Source organism: Bombus impatiens, unplaced genomic scaffold, assembly GCF_000188095.3.
Source record: "Bombus impatiens unplaced genomic scaffold, BIMP_2.2 scf_0102, whole genome shotgun sequence".
Lineage (NCBI taxonomy): Eukaryota > Metazoa > Arthropoda > Insecta > Hymenoptera > Apidae > Bombus > Bombus impatiens.
In genome coordinates this window covers 3,943,643-3,962,129 of record NT_176521.1, presented here as the reverse complement: position 1 = coordinate 3,962,129, position 18,487 = coordinate 3,943,643, and the positions used below count along the sequence as shown (strand labels likewise).

Below are 18,487 nucleotides of genomic sequence, written 5' to 3'. Positions count from 1 at the left end.
ATAATTCAATAAAATAATATAAAACAAAAAATGTTGTGCATCTATTATTTCCTCATAAAACGAAAGGAATTTTTGAGATAACCTAATATAAAAGAAGAATAATATAGAATTATTCTTAGAATTATTAGTCTAAATTTCTAATTAAGATTCTAGTTAGAACCCTGGCTTTATTAAAGTAGCAATAACAAATAGTATGGCTAAATAATGATTATCAAATTTTCTCAATAAGTAAAGATACCAGACCTTAATATCAGAAAAAATAAAAATTAATTTGTAGACTTTTCTTCCATGTATAGGGATACATATATCTTACCGTTATATTGGAATAGTTGTTAACTGTTAATTTCTTATAAAAATTATTCGACATAAGAATGCTATCAAACTGTCATAAACACCCATAGAACTTTATGACTACTAAGCCTCGTTCAGATTAAGTGACTCGACTAACGAGAATGTGCGTGAGAACTTGAATGAATGTCTCACGTCAAGTAAATAACAAGTTGCCATTGATAAAATGGTTTCAGATCGCTCGAATTCGGTTTCACTCGACTAATTTAAACGAGGCTCGACTTATTGAGATTTCGATTTCGTTTATAAAAAAATACGAGAGACTAAAAACAAATACCTAGAGGAAAAAAAGAGAACCGAGTGTGCAATACTTTTATCTGGCGCATCGTAACCTTGAACGCCACTGGTAAGTTTCATCAACGATCGAAAGAAAGTTTATAAGACTTGTAGAAAAGGGAGGAAAAGCAAAGAAGGAACGTAGAAGGTATGAGAAAATCGAAACGTAGAGGTAGAGAGAATTTAACAAACGGTACAAATAAATTCGGAGCCAGAGAGATCCGGTAAGAATCCGTATCCAATGCGTATCTCGGCAACTCCATTTAAGTAGAAATAAAATCCCGCGGGGTGTGAGTTCAGCAGTTTGTTAAGTGGTTCGTCCCTCTTGCTCCTCTTCCTCTCCATTCTCTACCGACACTTTTATCTGTCTCTGTTTCCTTTTATCCTTCCTTCGTTTCTCTCCCTCTCTCTCTCTCTTTCTTTCTGCCTCGTTCCTCCGAGGGACGACCGAGGCATTTTCCCCTTCGCGAGGCGTTCCATTCGATTCGCCTAACCCTCTTAGCCGACTGTACCTCGCGCCAACCGCAAGGATACGAGTTATAGTTTTCCCGATAGAGGCATTCTCGTGACCGGGACTGTGTTTCGCCAATAAAAATGCGTAGGAATTGTTTTATGGCCGTACACGTGCGGCCAAACACACGCTGGTATGGAATCGATGCATTATCTTTACGCTGCTGGTCAATGACGTCTCGCCGGAAATGGAAACGTCGAGGTAACATCGTTGATGTGTTCGGAATAAAAAAAGAAGAAGGAAGTAACACAAATACAAAGAACTAATAAGCATGTTAACGATGTTAGACATTTTTTTATTTCATGATATAAAGTGAATAAATTAGTTCTTGGAATTAGAGAGAAGAATATAGTAACATAATATCTATACACATATGGATATTGAATTCTACGTATTCATTTCATACGCTTAAGAATATTTATTCACGAAATTATGCTTGAATTGAAGTAAAACGCATACATATGTATATGGTCCTAATATTAAACATCATATAATATAGTATGCTACAACAGGATTGTAAACGAACTTCTAAATCATAGAATAATTTGGATTTTTTTTAATATAAAGGAATAATAATTTCATCTTTTTTTATTACAACGTTTATCCTGTAAGCGTGTTAAAAGTGTCCGATAAACTACGAGCAAGAATTATAAAAGACGTCAGACGTACAGAAGCTATTCTTGAAAGAAATTACTTATTCATTAACATCTACAATTTCTGGATAAAATTCGAAACACGAAATATCCTATGTAAAAGTAGTAGGTATTAATAAACGAAGTTTCCAAAAATTTGTTAATTAATGAACAATTCACCGAAGATTTATGGAAAGAATCTCCCGATCAGAAACATATTTCACTTTTTTTCCCTACTAAGCTAACGTAAGTGCATTACACAGATATCTACTTAACTAAAACGGAATTTTACCATGAAAATGAACCGCTGATTGAGAAAGTTATATTTTCGATGCATTCGAGATAAGACGCTTACAAGTCTACTGCAAATAATATATTAGGTTTGGTACATCGGCTTTTGATTACTTTAGAAATTGCCGTAGACGAGGCGATGACATAAATTCGTCGCATCCAGAGGAAATACCGATGACACGAGCGCGTCGAACAGCCGATAAAGTAATCGTAAACTTGGCTTCTCGCTCGCGAGTACGCCAATTATCATCTAAAAGCGGAAGATTAACTTGCACCGGTGGCGCAGCTGGGTAACGATGTAAATTCGCCCGTCGAACGCGTTAGTTCCGTGCGATTCGTTACCAGCGAGTAAATACACTCGCATTAAGAGTTCCTTTCGCGACGATTTTAAACTTTGCTAATTACTTCATCAGCCAGCTAATTGAACCGTATCGACATACCACAAATATACAATTGTATTGTTAAATTTCAAAGGAAAGCAAGGTACAAGGGAACATTGAATACGCTCTAGAATACGTGTATACATATATCCTAGGTATATACAGGTGTATAACAGGTTAATATTGCCGGAAGCATGGAGTCGATTATTGAAAGCGCGCCCCTTTTTACTGATCAAGCGGCATTCGTTTCTATTTTTCCTCATTCTTTCTTCCATTCAACCTTTTTCTTTTCTGGTTATAATGCTTGTTAGCGATGAAGCGTTCTTAAAGGTCAATTAGTTTATTAACTTTGGAACAATTTATAGCAAGTATCCATTTGGACTGTGTATGATCAACGAGTATAAATGAAGATGAGCTATATTGATGAAACTCTATTTCTATTTGACTCATTTAATGTCTAATGTAGTTTAAACTACATTTTACGAAGTATGTAAGTAAAGTGTCTACAATACAAGAGAGTCTTTTCATTCAAGAGTCTTAAAAAGAATATCTGATAACCTGTTGAACATACTGGCACTCAAAACGGCATGTTATACTCGGCTCGTTTTATTTTACTTTTTCGAAGTGATCGAATCTCAACAATTTTCAATTGATCAAATCTCGAACTGATCAAAAATAATTATAGATGAGACACTTGAAAGCTAAAACTTGTCTTTTGTTACATTTCAATATTTTAAATTGAATATAAAGTTTTTCCAAGAGAGGAGAACAGAGATGTTCATGGGGCGATTATGTATATTCTTTCACTTGGATCAAACAAATTAACATTAATTGAAAGTTTCGATTTTGCTACGAGGGAAACGTAAGCAGTTAATATTAACATGCTCTTTCCGCTATCCGGTTGGAATTTGTGAAAATTAAACAACGTTGGTAGATGAAAGCGAATATACAGTTTGCACATTTCCCGAAGTCGGCGGGAAATTTTAAAATTTCATTAAAGAGTCGAAATTACTTCCTGTGGAAGCGGCAGTGAGGAAGGGGGCGACCCTAACCTCCGCCGACCCGCGTATTTTTACGCTGTTAAACCTAATTGAAGTTGGAACCCTTGAAATTTGTCGGAGTTCGCCAGATTAGCATCGAGAGAATTTCTTTTTCGTCTCGTTAAAATAATCGTTCCCACTTGAGTTTCTTGTTTTCCACCGCTCAGCGATTTAGCGAGATTTCATCACCGAACATTTTTTTTTGTCCTTTTTACTGAAAAACTTTCTGATGGTAAGATAATATTGAAATATACAAGATATATGAAACGTGACAAGAGGATATCTTCGGGGATATGGGTAATATCGAAAAATGTCAATAATCAATTATTGACAGTATGTATATGTCGTACATTACTTTCGCTATAATATAATTGCTTCTCAATAAAGGAAATCCATTCATTCTTTTTATTCATACTTTTATTTATATTTGTTACTCATATTTATGGCCTTATCTATCGTAATCATTTCAACTTAAAAAACGTTAATCGTTTCGTAGTGGAGATTTAGAAGTCTGTATTGGAATATGAAAATCATGAGTGACTATTATTATCGATTGTTAGCAATGTTTCATTTAGCTTACAAGTAGATTTAAAGTCAGAGTTAAATTGTGTATTTATTTCGTTAGCAAGTTCCGGTTCACTTAACCCGGAATAGATTCCACTCTAATAGGATCGTCATTTAATTTCCGTTGTTTAATCCAATGAAGATTACGTTCTACTTTACAGCGAAATGACAAATTTGGAGGAATTTAAAACACGATAAATGGAAAAAATTGAAGAATTATTTCCTAATGAGATAAAGTTTATTTAATTGGAGGTATTAATAAAAATCGAGTAGAGGGATTATTATATTTTATATATAATAAAAACTTTATTATAGTTCATATTTAATTAGTAATGTGATACCATAATTTTTATATTCAAATATTTCAAATTCGAAATTTCTATGTTTTCTACTAATTTCTATGTGACTTCCTTCTACGTTATTGCATCTCGTTTTTATCTTAGTATATCGTAAATTATACAGAGCCTTGTGTCGAGTCGTTCGACATTTTTGTTCGAAATGTTTTATTTATGTCATCGAGAAAGAAAAGAACTCTTTCCCGTTTCAACACGGACAAGTCTTTCGATTCCCTTCTTTTGTTTGCTGCATTTCGACGCGTAATAGTGAGATCGAGCTTCGTTTCTTGCCACAACTCGTTTCAACAAAGCATCGTTTGCATTTTCATAGTATTGTACGTTTTTAAAGCAGAAATCGCGAACGCTTTTTCCTTTGAACATTAAATGACACAAGAGAGATTGATTGAATAAAAAAAGCAACATTTACGCAAAATGCAAATTAATTGAGACAGATATAGAGATATTACAACAGTACATAAGAATAATTCATTATTATCGATCGTTCGTTAAATACTTGATTCTTCAATTTCACATATTTTTAAATGTTGTTCTTTTAATGGAAATATCGAGAACAAAAGTAGGCCACATTTTTCCGAATGTGAGTTTATAGCACTGGTTTAAATTAAATTAAATATTTTGTACTTATATTCATTTGAATAAATTCAGTATATTCCATTTTTATATTTTATTTTAAAAATGAGTCTGTTATGAGTCTACTTTTTAATGCATCATATCATTTTCTGAAAAATAAATTATATAATATTAAGTATAAGTACAGAACAGAATTATTGAAGTTTTTGCGTAATATCCATAGGAATTTCATTTATTGAAGAGTAAAGGTAAACCATTTCAAACTCTTTTACAGCAATTCCCTTGATTCTATATCATTTCTACTTCTTATCTCTATTAAAATAAATCTCAATACTCACTTCCATCAGTTTCAAAGAAAACACAATTCCAATTCGCAATTACGCAAGTTCCATAGAAACTTTATCCGCTGAAAACTAAAGCTAATCAAACCGTTCTCAACTCTTATACACCAGTTCGCTCAACTTTATATCATTTTCTCATATCTTTTATTATGACAAACCGTAAAATTCAATTTAATGAGTTTCAAAGAAAAACAATCGCAATACGTAATATCCATAAAAACTTCATCTACTGAAAAATAAAGCTAATCAAACCCTTCAATATACGCAAATCTATTTTAAAACTCTAAAAGAAAGAACACGAGGTAGCCGCGTCCATCCGAACACCAGAAAATCACAGTGCAATCGCGTTTTTCTACTGGAATTATGTAGCGAACCCGGGCATCGACGTGCAGGATCGCGCGTCGTACGACAGTTTCCCAACGATCACTGACATTCATACTCGTCCACAAAACGTTCGTACGTTCCGTCGCGACTGCCCCATCAGATTACCGGTTTGATCTCGCAAGAGCCAGCCAAGTCTGCCAAATGGTTGCATACCGTTCCGCCATTTCGCTTCCAGCTTAAACGAATATACCGGAGCTGTAATGCGGTTTTCACGATCGTAACTTTATCGACCGGCGGATCGAGTGCCAAGTATCGCGTGTATTCGTATATACTTTGCTGTATGGTTGCATTGTTCGAGAAAGTCGCTCGTAAAAGTCGTGGAACCGCGAAAAGCTTAAGGCGAGGTTTCATCGCGGCGAATAACGTCAGGGGCCACTTCTATGATTCTCAGCCGCGACGTTCCAGCTAATACGTAATATTACGGTGAAACATGGCGTGCAAGTAAGAGTGCCAGCTACATATTCAATGAGCTTTACGATAGAAACGAACGAGTGAACGAACGTGAGAGTTGAGTCGTGAATGTTAATAGAAGTTCGAGTAAATTATAATTGGAGAAATAAACGATAACAGGACGGGATTTGATTATGCGTTAGTGTGTTGGTGGAATGCCAAGATTTTAATGGACGTTATTTAATGCAAGGTAATGGCGGGAAGAGAGATATTGGTGGAAGAAGGATAGTTGGATTCGTGTGCTGACTATAAGGAAACGGTTTGAATTTAGAGATTGATAGGATCTTAGAATTTGTTTGTTAAGTTTCGAAATGGGGTAGACTTTTTGTCTTTCGTACTTGCTATGTCACGACGATTTTGCTGACGATTGTAAGGAGACCGTTAATGGCAAGGGAGATAATCGAGGATAAGGTCGTAGATTTAGGTTGTTGAATTTTGAAATGAGGTGGAATTCCTTCGATTCATTAAACGGGACGAAAATCATTTATTCCGCAGTCGATTATTTACATTGATTTTGCATATAATTTCATATATAAAAATATAAACACGAGATACGGGGAGGGAATTCTTTGAATGGAAATCATAAAGGGATGAACTAAACGGAATTGGGGTTCAAGAAAAGAAAGATAAGTCTAAATGGTATTTTATCACCGAGTGCCGGGTCAGATTCTGGTCATTTTTCTCTAATACTGCAGTTTTTCTCCCTCTTAAATTTGGTGCTTACCCTAGATTCCTGAAACTTGTTCCAACGCCCGTATTATTTCCTTCTACCATTTATTTCGATCTCTCTTATATTTTACGCGTGAGTTTTGAGAAATGATCTTCCTCGAGTTAATATCTTTTATCATATTACAATGTGGTAAATTGTAAAATTGTGAAACATAATTTCATAACTTACAATTAGATTATATTAGCTTACACAAGTCGCTTATCAATTCACTGATATTGTAAATTAATAAATAATTGCGCGAATAATTTGCTTAGAAAATACAATTATTGCACATCTAACTGCGAGAAAATTTTCTATACTCCCGAATTTATACTAAAAAAGGTGATCCAAAGGAACGACGGGTGCGCATAGTTTCAAGGTCTCAGAGGGATTCTTCGAATGCTTGGGCCGTCGTAACCATCGGCATTACGAATAATTAATACGGCGGTTTGTTTGCATGGGCAATCACAGGGCAGCTCGTGCACACAAGTTCTCTGAGGCTCTTATCGAGCCGCCTCTCTTGCTCCTCTACTTCGGCTATTGACTTCGAGACGCGGGATTCGCCCCGCATTCTCCGAGGTTAACCTCCTTACTTCGAATAACCCCGCATTAGAGCCGACAGCAGACACGCGTCGGAAATCGTGCGTCTAGCTGCCTCGAGATCTTCAGGTAATTACGGATTCTTAATAGGCCCGACCATTTAGTAGAAAGCATGCTCTAATAGATGATCCTCGAGGCTCGAGGACCCAGCCAAATTATACAGAACGGTGTAAAAAAGGAATAATATGAAAGGATTATTAGATCTGAGAAATGGGACGTCTAGTTTCCTTATGGAGTTGTTTTAGAAAGAAGATTAGATTGCGAATTTTCATGTGTTCGTGTGGGAAATTTAATGGTGCCCAGAATGCATGTAAAAGTAGAATACTTGTTATAATTAGGGATGGAGCACTCGAAACCTGGAAATCCTGAAACCCTTCGAAACTCAGAATGAATATATAATATAATACGATTTGGTAGAAAAATTGCAGAAACTAAGAAATTAAAGAAGGAATAATTGATCGATGATTATAATGGTATAAAAAGTATTTTACAATTTGTGAAATTGACTTCGATTTCAGAATATCCAGAAACGAAAGGAAATTAATAATAAAATATTAATAACATAATATAATGTCCTTTTCTCGGTTCAATTTTCTCCAACCTTTTCTAATAAAAGATTAATATTTACTTGAATTTATTCCTTTCATTATTTCGGAAGAAATTATGTGATTAATCGAAGGAAAACAAATAAACTGTACAACAAAACGACGAGAATCAAATATGCACGCCATCAAGATTTCTATTTAAGCCTTGTGAGCCACGCAATGGGTTAAGATCTTGAGATGCAACACAAACGATTAAATTCGTAAATCTCCTCTAATACCTCTACATTTCGCCATCTCGACCGAGATGGAATGTTTCTTCACAGACGAATACCTTCGTACAAAGAGAGAATCCGTCAGACAAAGTATCGAGAAACCATTGTATCATCTTGACCGTAGCAAACATGCAACCGATCGAGCGAATACGTAAAGGACGTCTCAACGATTGAAGGAGAAACGGACAAGAATAGAATTCTGAATTGCGTGTTTCCTCTGTCTCGTTGAGTTTGCCCGCTTCACACAGTCAGACCGCTGATATTAATACCATGATAACGCTAACTGTTTCGAACTGGATAGAATTTGCTGGTGGTGGGGAATAGTATCTTGAGATACAGGCTTTTGAGCCTTTAGGTCGATGGCAAGGGCCACTGGCGGATGAAACAATTATTAGATCGAGTCAAAGGAGGATGGTGGAGGCTCTTAAGGAAAACGGAGTGCGTGGCATCCTCGAATACAATTGCAATACCACGTCTGAATTTGCATATAGTTATCTCTATCCTATGACTTCTCTTTCGTCTTTGTGGCTGGAATTCAAAATTGCATTGCGTTTATTAAATTTACGCCCGGCTATACCGCGATTAGGAAATCGACGAACGAATGCCCTCCGGACCGAGTTACCCTAACGATGAGGGTAATAACATCCGAGCAATTAGATCGTGAAAACGTTTCGCCCGCTTTTAAGTGGCGGACGTCGTGTAGTGGTTGTTAAAAAACGTAGACGATACTTTTCGACGTCGGATCCATAAACTAGATGGAACGAAAATTGAAAAATCAAACAAGACGTATCTAAACTATCCTCCATAACTTACACCTACAAACATGAAAAATTGCTTAAAAACGAATATCAAAGCCATTCGTTTAATTTAACAATCCATTAAACTGCATCATAAATCAACTGATACAATAATCGTCAATCTAAAGCTTTCGAAATGCACGAATTTTTCCTGCGGAACGTCAAAACCATTCGCACTTATAAATCTTCAGTGATCTTTCGCGAGAATGGAGACGTGTAGATATATGATGTCGGGTTAGTAATTTGATCGGTCTTGCCTCGACGAAATACTCGCAGCACGGAGGTCGGAAAGTCGCATTCCAAAACGGGGATTTATCATCGATACTCGGGGGCGGTGACCGAAGACGGTAAATGTTCGAACGTCAGTTGCATCGGATGCAGCCCCGCTTCCACTTATCGACGCAAAATATTTGCCAGAAATCGCTCTACTCTGTCCTTCCTTCTTCTCGATACCGGATATACGATAGAATTTCCGCTTGAATCTTCGCGAGCTCTTGGCGAGCTCTCTCACGTGTATTACGAGTGGAGCAGCAGCCGTTGCGTTTGCAACAGTGACAAACGGAAAGGGTACCTTGTAATCTAGCTGGCGAGAACCGTGAGAATCGAAAGGTGAAGATGAAGCTGCAAGTAGTCAAGGAAAGTGGAGTGGCAACGTTTTCACGACGCATACATTCTATCTATATGTGTTACGTACACTCACAAGAAGGGAAAACGACATCCGAAACGCGGACAATGTAAAAGCTTTTGCCAAGGATGTGATGTCTATGGATGGTCTATATTGATGGTTCTTAATGTTTCGTGAAATGATTGCTAGGCGATGCTTAACGTAGATTGTTTTCCTTTTTCCTTTCATTGCTGCCTACGATCTAACGTTTTACGAATATTTTTTTTTCATTTAAATCTGAAATTCTTACTTCATCCAAGTAACTTCCTCGTTTATATTTCTTCCTGTTGAGTTTAAAGTACACAAGCCGTCTCATTCGTGAATTTAAAGTACACAAGTTTTCTCATTCTTCCGCTGTTATATTAAAGGCTAATATAATATACAGCAAGTTTGATTTTTACGTGCAAACTTTGAAGTTAACTGAGTCAAACTCTATCTTGCCTTACCTATAGTAGCATCAGTACAATAAGATTGATAATACGATATGATCGTAGATTATTACATAATTTAAAACATTTTAAGCAGTTCTTGCATCGATTTATGCTCTCTTTTATGAGCATATTATTCTTATTTCAATCCAACAACTAACTCAGACCAGTATCTTCCGTTTCGTATGTCCTAACAACTTCATATATCCATGCACCCTCCCTTTCTCCATTTTATAATTCCTTCGTTGCTTCTAACTAACTCCATTGTTACCCAAACAATAATGCATCAAATAAAATTCGGCATTATTAACAGCAGACGAATACTCTAAGAACGATGAACATATAATACAATTTTAAATAACACAAAACCAATTAATTAGTCTCGTTGCTCAAGAATTTTCTATATTCGAAGAAACAATCATACTTAAACGAAAATAGAAACGAATCTTCGCTCAAATCCCATTTAACCTCTCTTCCGAATGAACAAATTGCAAACCTCCGGTAACACAGAACAAAATGTAATCCCTAACACAACTGAGAAATCACGTTCGTCATAATCCAGTGTACGTGTCGCGTTCTCAACAGGTAGCGTGAATCTTATACCGGAAGTACACGTACAGGACTAATGGGAACGCCGCAATGGCTTTCTTTCATCTTTGCCTTTTCGTTTTTCTACGTCTCTCGCTCTCTTCTAATCCGAGTATCCGAGCACTCGAACGCGTTTCGATCCGGTATTACGACGATATCGCGACTCGTGCTTGCAGCAATTGTCGGGAATTAATTGGACTTTATCACGTCAAACGAATCAGTTCGGTTAAATTACTTCACGGTTGTTTAGTTTCAGTTCGCGTGAATAGCCAGAGAGGTTGAACCATCGACGCGCCCGAGAGGTTGATTTGTGCAACGCGTTCAACACGTTTTCCCTCAATTTTCCGTGTTCCCGGCCACGAGAGGGCCATCCTACCAACCATAAAACACCGCTCTTTTCATACTATCGTCCCGTACTATGACAGCGAAAATATTGCCTTGATTTTCCACTCTTCGTTGTCTGTCTTGCGTTCAACTTGCCATGGATTTGAAACCCATGCGCCCCAATTCGCGAGTACGATGATGAACGAGGTCGAGGTACTCGTCGAAAAAAGTTAAAATATGGTATACAGTTAAATCAGAAATTCTAGAATGTCCCAGTATGCGAATTTTCTATCCTCGATGGTCAGTTGTTCCTTTCGTAATATTTTTATTGTTTTTCATTATCTACTTGGAAACTACATGGACTCGATGGAATAGAATATTCGTGGGACATGGATTGTGACAAATGGTGCTTTTTGCTAAGTTGTTTTATAACTTCGCCAATTTATTGTAGTAGTTTTTTGATCAATTTTGAGGGAGATATATCGAGACATAATATTCAAAATTGTTAAAGAATCGATATTATCGAATGAATCTATTATCAAGAATGGACGTAAATATATAAGTTTGAAAAATTGCTTATGTTATTCGTATGATACTCTAATGAAGACAATCTTTAATTTTTTAATTTAATTTATTTTCGGTAAACTGCCTGTATATTCAAAAGATCACCCAAAGATATGTGTTTCTATTATTAATAACTAATTGAAAACAATTTTTCTCTCAGGCTAAAAGAAATCAATCCTGAAAGGGTTAAGATAGTCATAAAAAATCTGCGGACATAAAAAATGGGTACAAAAATCAGAGTGGCGTGAAAAATGATCTTTTAATTACTTTGATTAGTGTATTTATATATTGTAAGGTTTGGGTTATGTACTCTATTTTACTGCTTTCGTTTTGTTCTAACAGACTAACGGGTATCCATTTACATCAGTATTAAAATAAAGAAGATTTTGTAGTATAAACTGCTTTAAGTATAATGTTTCTTTAGTACTTGGTAAACTTAAGATATTCTGTTCTCCGCTATAAAGTTTATTTTAACCTGAGACAGAGAGATTAATTTTTTATGCAAAGAGAAGTTATCTATTATTCCTTTGTCCATAGCAAGAATGAAATCTGATTACATTACAGATCTGAGATAATCCATAAATATCATTGATAATCTTTTCCACAGGAGTATGATGAAAAGTAAAATTAACAAGAACGAGAAAAGAAGTGAGCTTATAAGGGTGAAAAAGATATTTCTCATAAATTATTAGTTTCTTAATGGACAGATACGTTAGGAGCAAGCGATTCTTTTTTAATTTTATAAGTTCCATTTTTTTTTTTAAATATGGGCTTCTTAATTGGAGATCGAAAATTTCTGAATTTATTGTAATTTTGGGAAAGATTGTAAGAACCTTTGCGTTTTCAAAGTTTGCAATCTACTTTCGGTTATTATGTAATTTAATCTTATTTGTGAGCGATTCAGTAAATCCTGTAATTTTTTGTGGTTGACCTAAGAAAATTCTGAATGCGCAGCTATGTAGAAATTACTGTAATTTGAATTTACTTCCAGTTCAAGGAAAACTTGTCTTCGGTTAATCACAAGTTTCTTTAGAAAATTTGTTTCATTTTTCGAAGAAATTACGTAGTTAATTAATTGTACAGAAGCTTATAAAATTGCAGGAAAATATTAAACATTTGTAATTTGAGAAAGTAAAACAAATTTTAGAGAAAGTATATTATTAAAAATTTTTTAAATATTATGAATCATTTACAACTTCATGCGAGATAAATCGTGAATAATGGAACAAGAAAATATTGAAAAAGTATTTGTATTAAAATTTCACATCAATTTCTCATCTCAAAAGAAAAAAAATAAATCCCTCCAAAATAGAGGGATAATTCTTCTAATTTCCTTTTTTATCTCCTACATTTTGCCGTAAAATGGATTCCGCTTTTCTATGCACAACAAAACCTATTAGCCACGCTATAACTCATGACAGGTTAAATTATTGCGTCACATAAAACGCTTTCACTACGCCTTTCTATACCATTATAATACTTTGAAGAATGTCATTATCCTTTGAACTAAGCCGCTTCGGCTAAAAGAAAATACCTGTTCCTTACTTTTAACTGTCTTTAAAAATCTTCCAAGTTTTGGAAAAATTGTTGTTGAGCATTTAGCAAATGTTTTTCGCGTCACTAATAACGAGTCTGCGGGTATTCATGCATATCTAAGAAGCTCGGAGGTGAAAAAATATACAGAATGCACATAATTCGCAAAGGTACATACGTAAAATATTCGAAGTACTCGTTATGGTATTTGAATCTTCAGAAGACAAACTAATCAACTCCACTTTTGATTTCCTCAATTTTATTATCTAGATAAAAGATTAATACCTATCTTCATGAAAAACAAACTACTTACACAGAGTTATTTAGTACAAGAAGATAACACGAATAGTTGTAAATTCCAAGCTAAATTAAAATAAAGTAATATTAATTAGTAATTATAACATCGCCTGTCTCTGCTTTTAAATTTATCGATTTGATCGATATTCTTCGTTTCTGAGTTAACTCGCTTGATGGTTGAAACAAATTACGTAGATTCCACTTCTCCAGTTGTGTCCAGAAAACTATAAAAATGCATAAACATCCGCTAACTGCTAATAACAATAACGATTGTTTTGGTTCTGTTTGGCTCTGTCGTATGCTGTCTTCTCGTTTAGAGGATAGAATTTTTCGCACGTAAAGAATGATGAACTCACATATCGAAAGCTGATAACGAAAATCGACATTGATCGCGTTGCCAACAGCACTTTGCCTCCTGAAATTGAAAATTTTCAAGCTCACTCGCGTACAAAAGAAAATGGAGCAGATATTGAGAATATGGCGTGCGCGGAGTAGAATGTTTCATAGCGGAGTTTTCTTGCGAACTCAGACGCGGACGATGCATAAGCGTGTTTCGTGTGTGGAATAGGGTCTCCAATAGGGGGACTCTAATGAAATTCCGTTCAGACGTGCTATTTACGGATGTTGTTTGCCGTATGAAAGTCATAAATGAATATCGAAAACTTGGTCGACATTATTAAGTTTGTGGGCCGTGAGTCTCGTATCTTTCTTTTGCACGATGTTTGACCTACTCGCAAAAGAGAAACACTGAAAGTTTTTAATCGATAGTTTCTTCCTATTGTATTACAAGTGGCTTAGATCCTGAAGTAGTTTATATCTTTCGAGACTCATAAAAGTAATTAACAGGAGAAAATGTTAATAACCAGTTGGTAAAAGAAAAATCGTGGCGGAAAATTAAGAATATTTGTGTTAATGATTTTATTCTTTTTTCTATCTATGGTTTTATGGAATTAATTTCACAAATTAACATAATTTCTTTTGAAAAATATGTCATCTTTCCTAGTTGTTGAATAATACATAGTTTAGAAAATTCAGCAAGTTGATGAAAATTTGATGAAAATTAATCGACTTTCAAACAGAATATGTTTGGAAGTAATTTTTCGAATCAAAAATTATCAGATTAAAAGGAGACTTGTAAGAAACATGTATCATATATATAGCTATGCGTTATATCCTAAGACAGCATTCCGCCACGTTGTTGGCAACTGCAGTTACTTGCTAAATTATATCTATTCTCCAGCGTTAAGTCCCAGACATGACCCAGAAATGGGAGAAGGTATATTCTTCCTCTTTCCACTAGAACCACTAGAACATCAAAAAGACACACCATCCATAAAACACGACACCACCTTTGCAACAGTGGAGAGTAACTACTAGAAACAGACCAAATTGATAAAATTAATAGTACTGGAATTGACCAATCAAATAGAACTTAATTCACTAAAAAACAGATTTATAGTGTAAGACTTAATTGTAATTTAATCTGCACAAAGCAATATGTATTTTCTTCTCTTATTGCTACGTTTAACGTCGAACTGGAAATACTGTTCGAGTTAGATTTCAATAGTATAAATTAATATAGACTGTACAGAATACGAGGAACATACAGTATAACTTAATATTATGTTTCCACAATAATTGTTTGACAAAAGTCATTGGACTACTAATAATTATTTTACTCACACAGGCATAAATCTATAAATATCGTTCGTGTGCAATAATTGGATTTATCCTCCAATGTGTTTACAATCTATTTATTTACAAAATATCAAAGATGCGATGCGTTAAATTGTATATTATGTGAAGCTTCGAAATGATAATATAAAGAACTGGAACATTTACCATACTTTTTATATAATATTTTGTTATTATTTGTTCCTTATATCTTGTTCTCGTTATGACAGTTGAAATTCATACAATTTCGTGTTGGTCAATATTGGAAATTCCACATCTAATAGTTACAGACTTGTATTTTATTCTATCTTTCGTGTTTCATTTTGTAAAATATCATCTCTCTGGAAGAAGAACATTTTTCATAAAATTTTATGGAGAGTTGTTCGTAACCTGCGACGTTGTACATTTTGTAAATTTTATACGAACAACAAGGAGAAAATAGCGGTTAAAAACACAAATGCGCGAATAAAAAGGAATAGACACGCGCGCATGGTACATATATGTAAGGAAGAAAATCGGAGAAAAATACATTTGTGAAACGCATGTCGTCGTAGAATAAATTTTCAACCATTGCGAAGTATTCTGTAGCAATATGCAACTGATGCATCATAGCGGTCGTTAAGAAACGTACTGAGTTTTCGAGAAACTTATTCCCGTAACATTATCTCAGTCGTGATTGAACTGCATTACCAAAAGATATATATGGAAATTGAAAAATAAAAAAAGACTCAGCATCCTACCTCAATTTCACTTTTCACGCATCTTTGAAAAATAAATTTCCATCTTCAAAGCTTGTAAATTGTACGTGAAAGATCATAAACCTTTTGCTTGAAGACTCTCGATTTTCACATTTATAGAAATTTTACTTGTAGATCGATTTAAATTAGAAATCAATTGAAAGATATTTTCTGAATTGTAATGAATTTGTTATTTATAAATAATTTATTTTTAACATTAAATATTCTTTAAGGGAAGGGTAGCAAACATTCAAGACAATTGCTTGGAAGAATGTTCCATTAAAATTGTTTCAATTGCGAATCAACGACGCGAAATTCTTCTGATATTGCTTTTCTCACGTTCACGCACGTAAAAATGACGAGAAATGGAAAATTGATGAGAAACAGAAATACAGACAGGTATAAGGAATGATCGCGCAGCTATTTCCACGGAAAATGACGTTAGTCGAGCGAGAAGCACTAGAATGGTTTGCGTGTTCCGGTATCTTTCGTTTTCGGATACGATCATTTATTGTAGATGGCGCTTATTGGACATCTAGAAATCCCCAGCGAAAAGAATTAATACCATTTCACGAGAAATTCACAAGAAAAATTTGCTTTATCTTTTTAAACTTCCTCTGAGATTTATTATTATTGCATAAACTTAAAAAAAATGTTGATTTAGTATACTTTGTTAAATATTACAATACCATTTTATATATTACCATTGTATATACCATACAAAATCTATAATGAACATTATTAATTATATTGTTTTAACACGTTTTTAAATTAATGAATAAACGATAAAATATCCGATAGTATCTTGAACAGAAAAGTTCTTCTCCTTTTTACCTATAGAATAAAATTGGTTATTTAAAGTTATGTATGAATAAGGTGTCACGATTGCTTAACAATAAATCGGTTTATTTGTGAATGAGAATTATCCATTTTTCATAAAATGCTTTAATGGCGTGAATTCACGCGAGTATTCTTTTAGAAGCGATTTTTATTGTGACACATGTACGAAGTGAGATGCATTAAAGCATCATCCATTTTCTATGAAACTTAGGAGAAAGAATAGGTATAGTATTCTCTTTGAATATTTTTGGGATTTATTCAACGCGCGTCGCACGACTGTAACGCCATTGTTTTAATGGAATGGTATATCAAGCTTTACATTTTTACACAGCTTGTTTTAAAAGTAAGTCAGATTTATTTGAAACACCTTTCATAGTTATTTTTTCATAATACTTTTTTAATTACGTATAGCAACAAAAGTAAACTAAAGAATAACCGCTGTTAGTTTTTTGAAAGAATTATAAGTACATGTGACATTCGTTTATTAGACAAATTAGTATCTTTACTATTATTTAATTTAAAGAATACAAACATACAGATTAAATAGTAAATACTTTTCTAGTGTGTATGTCGTGAATTTAATTTGATAAATATTCATTTCATAATTTGGATAAATAGAATATATCGTTACTTATACTTATCGTACATAAATAGTTATAGTTTTATTATCAGTATCTATAGTGGCCTTTAGAAATCAGATTGCATAACATATTGTATGATTCAACAGGAATTTGATGGAATGAATTATTTTAGTATTGTGGTTTTATAGTATCAGAATCTTTTATCAAATGTGATCTTTATGATTCAAATTTCTGATTTTAAGGGCTTTGGTGTATCTTTATACAAAGTTTTTTGAATAGAGTCGAAATGCAATTCGTATCTGTCAGTTTATAAATAAATCTGAAACCAATTTAATACAGATTATAAAACAAGTACAAAATCCTTTATTGAAATTTAAATTTTCATCAAAAAGAAAAATTACAGAGATGCAGATTGTGCTTGAATTTTCAACAGAATTAGAATCAGAATTTGGAGAAATCAAACCTGTATCAATCCATAAACTCTGAAATAATCATACAAAAACTACTAGAATCTCATATTTACTTATTTTAGACCAGAAATTCATTTTATTTTCTTAAACAGAACTTCTGGAATATTTGTTAAATCTTCACAAAATTTCCTAATTTTTATTCATATATTTACCCTCTTTTACAAACTCTTCTACTGTATCTCTGTGTACGTACTAACACATATCAATTCTTCTCTTATTTGCTATAATTTCATTTTACTAAATTCGCGCTTTTCCTATTTTTTCTTTCATTACCATATACTAAAAAAATGTGTCAACATCCCGAGAATTGAAACCGAAACTGAAAATCAAAATTTATTAAAGTAATTATATATCGAGATTACTCTCAAACATTCTGGTAATAATATTAATAACACATTATATTTCAAGAAATGGTTGATTCTTGAACAAGATATATCATCGTGGTCGGTAGGAATATTATACGTATAACTCTTTAATACTTTTTCGAAACGATTTAAAGCCCTGTAATTTATTCGACGCTTCCAAAGGAGTGCATTCTCCAATTTCATTTTAAGGAGGATTAACGGTACCATTGCGGCGCGATAATTTACGTTCTACATATAACGAGAGACGACTTTGGAAAATCGATCGATACGCGAGCAAAATGACAGAAGCGTTCTGTTTACCATTTAAGATGGAAATTGGAATAAAATAACGCTGTAGTTTCCTACCGGCATTAAAG

General features: G+C 34.0%; 1 protein-coding gene across 3 annotated transcripts in view; it reads left to right on the top strand.

The window, feature by feature from the left end:
• Positions 1-18,487, top strand: part of LOC100747079 (lachesin-like) — a 158,564-nt gene that overhangs the window by 77,398 nt on the left and 62,679 nt on the right. The window lies entirely within an intron of this gene.